Genomic DNA, 5,379 nt, shown 5'->3' with positions numbered 1-5,379 from the left:
AATGTCAAAAAACATGGGTCCTCAGATTGTTCCATCCTCCATTAAATTGATAGAAAATCTCCTGGCCACATGGCCAAGGACATGAAGGGCAGAGCTAGGGTTGAGTCTCTGATGTTACTGATTCCCACATGGGGAGGAACCAAGGTGACTAAGGGCAAGGGCATCCGGGGTGGTGGTGGGTGCACCAGGGGTGCTAAAGGCCTGTAATTGGTGTTGGAGAACAAATGATGGTGTCTTTCATCAAGAATTATTAAATAAGAATTTTGTGAGAGGTGTCCTTGCTGTGGAGACAGGACTCTCCAGGAGACCATGATAAGGGTTACCTGGGAATTAGTGTTAATCCTAGGAACTGAATATTAATAAACTAATAACTCTGAACAGTAAGTCCAATCAAAGTATAACACCCCATAACTTGCATTGTTTTCTGCAAAATGAGGATATTATATTCTCCCTACATGCCGAGTAGCCAATGCAGCCTTGTTCTTGACCATGGGAGGAAAAAGCGTTCCTTCTGTCTGCGCATGCCTGTGGGTAAGGTGGCAGGGGTCACTCCCAGCTGAGTGGTTGGGGATTGATGCTTGATATATCTAACAATACTCTGAAAGGCTGGGTTCTCATGGCTGTTTTCTCTTTCTTCAGATTTATCTGCTTGATTTCCGGATTGTCCCTGCATAAGGATGCAGAAGAGCGCAGATGGTGGCAGAGTTCCTGATAATGAAACAACAGGTGAGAAAAAAATTATTTTGATTCCTGAATTGATCCATCTTTTGCCAAGTGGTCAGGTTTCTACTTTGGGTCCAGATCTTCTAAGTGCACCCAGGAAATATTAACGCCAATTATGTTCACCACCCTTTTAGGGATATGGCATGTCAGGGACCAATGTAGAAACACTCTCTTTCCCAACATTTACTTTCACTTGCTCCAGCCTCCATTAAGGCTGTGACCTCACAGAAGACGGGAGAGGTTTTTTCCTTCTCTTTTTTTAAAGGTCATCCCTTGGGCTCAGTGACCTCCTTCATCATGTTACTGGCTGCAGTGGACTTAGGAATGTGGTGAACACAGGGGATAGAGAATGACTCAGAACAGAAATCTCTACGTCAGTGGGGAGCAGGCGTTTCATCAGGTGAGTCCTGTGTTATAGGTGCTGGGGTGAATGGAGGCTTGGTGAGAGATAGCAATAAAGAATCAATTATTTTTCCTAATTTTAAAATGTTTAACTTTCTACAGACTACTCATAAACATTTTGATAGTTTTATAAAGATAAATGTAAGTTCCTTAGCAAAGTTATTCACATAACTCTGTTCCTTTATGTTGTTAACCTTCATTCAAATTAGAAAGTTGAATGCAATGTCTGCAGATTCTTATTTTCTTAATTGTGACTGTGTATGCAGGAGAAGGGGCATAGTACATAGAACAAAGTGTAGAGCACTGGACAGCAAATGACAGTCTGGGGAGCTCCAAGACCTCACTCCCACACAGATCCATCAGTAAAACAACCAGGATCTGCCTGAATGAGCTGGATTCTAGCCCAGGGAACCCCAGAGGTGGGAACAATGGACTTTCTGCTCCCACCATTGCCAGCCCTGGTAAGTGTTCCTATTAGACCCGGGGATGTGTGTGTGTATGTGTGTGTGTGTGTGTGTGCATGTGTCTGTTTGTTTCTTCTTCCTGACACCCCTGGACTTGCCGAGTGTGCATCACTGTTTCATGAAAACTATGCTCATGTGATGCTAAAGGTATAAGACCCTCTCAGTCTTGTATCTTCCTGTGTTGGATACATAAAATTTATGTAATAGGTCCAGCTGCAAATGTTCAGTTTTCTCCTTGGCTCCTACCTGCAATGGCATGGGGATGTCTTCTTTGGGAAAGCAGCTCTAGACTCATGGAGAGAAGAGCTGCACAGGTGTAGGGTGGGCAGAGATAATTGGAGCAACCAAGTGAATTGCTAAGGTCTCCTGATAAGGAGGTAACAGGCTGGGCACTAAGGGAACCCAAGTCTTCTGAGTCAGGGTTCTGACTGCAGAATTCTCCACATTAGCGTGAGGAGCGCCTCTCCTTCGCGGCAGCCTCCTGCCCAAATCTTCCCAGCCCCGCCCGCTGCTGGGGTCGCGTCATGCCAGGCCGAGCCTAACCAACAGGGAGCTCCTAGGCGGACGGCCCGAGACGATCTCGAGCGTTTGGGCGGTCGGAGCTGATCCCTCGCCGGCCAGCGATCAGAATCCATCACGCTGACGTACGAGCCCGTTGTCGGGAGCCACCTGGCGGACGCTTTTATATTGTCCCTTCCCTCCTGAGCTTTGGCGACCTTCGCGAGGGATGTGACTCGCCCGCCAGGCGCAGGCCAGAGTTCCGGGAGGCCGGCGACGCAGGCAGCGACCATCCCGGTGGTGCGGAGTGGTGGGCGCGTCCTGTCTTACCGGAGATTGAATGTGGAGAGAAGTGTGCTGTGGGGCCGACACTGAGCTCCCTCGAAATTTTGGGGGGAGGTCTGCGCCGGTCGACCAGCACTCCCTGATGCCCCTTGGCCCGCCGATACCTCCTACCCTTCTACGCGCAACCAGGAGAGGATGTCCGTGCCCGACGTCGTACTCCGTGTGGAACGATCCGTCGCTGCGTCCTCGCCGCCTTGGGGGCCCGGCTACAGCCCTATGCTGTCGAGGCCGTGGGGCTGCTCAATGGGTCCACTTCATTTTCTCCGGCATCCAGGAGAGGCGGTCACGGGGGCGGTTCTTGCCCCGAGGAAGGGGCACGGGATGCGGCTCAACAGACGGGAGCCACCCGCCAGATTGAAACGACGTCTACGCAGGGACCTCCCGTCCCCACTCCTTGGTCGCCTCGTCAGCGTGGCGCTTGCGTTTCCTACCTGTTCAGGTCCCCTCACCGCCGACTGTCGAGGGCAAGCGTGTAGGGCGCTCATGGAGGGGCGGCAGTTCCTCCTAGGCTTCGGTGGTCCTAAGTCGTAGTCATTTCTATTTGGGAAACAGGGACTGGCCGGGGCATACGTGATGGTCGGGAGGAGACACGAGCCTGGCCGCGGTCCCGGGTGGGCATTGTTGTCGGGAGCTTGTCTGAAGAAGCTCTGCAGACAGTGAACGGCCTACAGACGCGCGGGCAGAGGGGAGGACCCTCCAGGGCAAGAAATGGGACCGATGGTGTCCTGGGTCGAGAACGGCTGTCATCGGTGTGGCGGTGCGCCTTCGCCCGTGTGCGATCTGGATACTTCCTGTTGAGGTTCACACGAGTTGCACGTCACTTGGCGTCTGCAGCGGCAAGGTCGACCAGATGGCCAGATTTCGGTATTGAGTCAAGAAAAAAATTGAATGAATTGATACTCTTTTTGTTGTGAGATTCATTACAATGTGAACATTAGTGAAATAAAAAATCCTAAGATTTACAGTAAATTCACATTACTGTAATAATTACTATCGTTTGCAGTTTTTCCACAAAATGTTTATGAACTTTAAAATATATTTAGTACAATTTTTTGTGATACAAGTCTGCTAATGAGAAAAATGGAATTCTTTTGCAAGAGGGATGCCATTTAGCTTATTACATGTTCCTATCATCAAAATTTCAGCTGTTAATGCTCACTTATAAGGAGATTTTGCCTGGTTTGCATATTTCATATTTGAAAATTCTTTTCACACAAATATGTACTACCAAATACTGAAGTTCAGGAGTGTGTGATTTTAATTGAGCATATTCATTTCTTGGAAGGAATTTATAAAATTCTGTTTGATTCTTCTATTGATATTTGCCTTTTAGTATGTCATTATATTGTACATTAGTCATTTATAATTCTGTTTGCAGTTAATTTTAAAAACATTGATTCAAGTTTCTCTATCCACAGAGTATCTGATTGCTTGAAGATGATGAAGGAGGGTTTTGGGATGCAGAATTTTCTAAATCCACCTGGAAGCCTGGGAAACTCTCCCTCCAGCCACAAGGCCCTGCCCCACACATGCAGCAACCAATCTGGAAAACCAGACTCCAACCTCTGCAGCAATAGGACCTAAGGGTCAGGACTTGGTCAGTGACTCACAGCTTCGAAATTTTCAGTCCTTTCCATGTAGAACCAAATGTGGGGAAGGCCAAATATGTTCCCCTAAGTAATCACGTAAGACGCCCCTCTTCCTATCAGCTTCTCTCAAGCCTCCCTGCATCACAAGCTCTCGGGAGGACATGGCTTCCTTTTTTTGCCACCACAAAGTGTCCCCACTCTTATGTGTGCCCTGAGTCTCAGCCTGATGTGAGTGGTGGTGGCTGACTCCCATGCTCTATAGACAAGTTCTGAGTAAATAGTGCTTGTTCTCATTTGGGTGTGTGTGTGTGTGTGTCTTTTTTCATATCTACAGAGCTTAGGATGGCAGGAAGCAAATAAAACTCATGATAATGTTTCCCATGTTATTTTAAAAATCACATTTATTAATCACCATTTTTTAAGTTGAGACATAATTCACATACCATAAAATTCACTCTTTGAAAAGTGATTTATAATCTATTCACAAAATTGTGCAACCATCGGCACTAATACCAGAACATTTAATCACCTCAAAAAGAAACCCCATCCCCATTAGTCTCTTCTATTCCACCTATGCTCAGGCCACGGCCACCACAAATGTGCTTTCTGTCTCTACGGATATGCCTATTCTCAATATTTCATGTGACTGGAATCATACAATATGTGCCCTTTATGTCTGGCTTCTGATACTGAATATCATGCTTTTGAGGCTCATGTTTTAGAATGTATCAGTAATGTACTCCTTCGTTTGGCCTAAGAATTTTTCTTTTTAAGCCATAAGGTTTTACGTACATTCACATGCCAGGGTTTTTGGAGGTTTTTTTTTTTTTTTTTTTATAAAATATATATTTTCAATTTTAACCACTTAAAGTCTAGAGTTGACTAACATTAAGTACTGCTTCCCTGCCTGGCCCCAACATACCCCCACTACCTGGAGCTTCCAGTAGGCCCAGAGGACACAAGGCCAGCCATGCTGCCCTTCCTTGGAAACCCCAACATCATCCATCATGACCATGATCCCACTATTAGTGCCCCTCATTGTAGCAAAAAGAACCCCGGACATGGATAGACTCTAGTGAAGAGGGAAGCTGCCCTCAGGCAAGTTGTTGTGCTTGGGCAAGGAAGCAGTGCCCTGGGACCTGCAGTCACCCTGGCGTCACATGAGGTACAGTGTTGGTCTCCTGAGGGCATATTCTGCTAAGGTCACGGCCAGGCCCCTATGGAGGAGAACCAGTAAACCCTTAGGGACATCTCTTGTCATTCTTTTCTTCCTTCCTTCCTTTCTTTCTCTTTTCCTCTTTCCACCCGGAAGAGGTAAAGCTTGACAAGAAAAAAGTAAATGACTTTCTAGACCGTCC

General features: G+C 47.0%; 1 long non-coding RNA gene across 1 annotated transcript; it reads left to right on the top strand.

Annotated features, from left to right (window-relative positions):
* Positions 1-480: 480 nt before the first annotated feature.
* Positions 481-4,273, top strand: LOC307181194. Its single transcript, XR_013826090.1, has 3 exons — positions 481-726; positions 989-1,123; positions 3,851-4,273. It is a non-coding gene; the product is annotated as an uncharacterized lncRNA (long non-coding RNA).
* The last annotated feature ends 1,106 nt before the right edge of the window (positions 4,274-5,379 follow it).

This window comes from Stenella coeruleoalba, assembly GCF_951394435.1.
Source record: "Stenella coeruleoalba genome assembly, contig: scaffold_75, whole genome shotgun sequence".
Taxonomy (NCBI): domain Eukaryota; kingdom Metazoa; phylum Chordata; class Mammalia; order Artiodactyla; family Delphinidae; genus Stenella; species Stenella coeruleoalba.
The sequence above is the reverse complement of the archived record's forward strand: the minus strand, read 5'-3'. Positions and strand labels throughout refer to the sequence as shown.